Source organism: Lissotriton vulgaris, chromosome 2_1, assembly GCF_964263255.1.
Source record: "Lissotriton vulgaris chromosome 2_1, aLisVul1.2, whole genome shotgun sequence".
NCBI lineage: Eukaryota > Metazoa > Chordata > Amphibia > Caudata > Salamandridae > Lissotriton > Lissotriton vulgaris.
Genome location: NC_141687.1, coordinates 61,438,011 through 61,438,423, shown reverse-complemented (window position 1 = coordinate 61,438,423; position 413 = coordinate 61,438,011).

The following is a 413-nucleotide window of genomic DNA, read 5'->3' as shown; positions in this document are numbered from 1 at the left end:
ATTCGCTCTAGTAGGCTGCAGACCTCAGTATTAGGAGGATTCACATGCAAACCATGTGAAGGTTATTTACGGATTTTTGAGAGTCTTGTTTTCCCTTGCTTTGGCACAAATGGTCGTAATTCTAGCGTTATGATCTTTTTGAATTACGTTGTATACATTTCTTTTGTAATTTGGTTTCTGCTATTGGATGGCTGGGGCGTGTGTAGTTCTCGGGTCTGGTAGTGTTAACCAAGTCATGTTATGAGGCTGTATTAGAAGGTTGTTGGTGCAGCATTCAACCAGAGTCAGTTATCCTGTGGCTGGGCAGGGAGCATTAGTCTTGTGTGCTCCAAATAAAGGATTTCTGAGCCTTTAATACAGTTATGGAGCGGTCACCACAACACATCCCATCCCAATCAGAAATGTGCAACCTC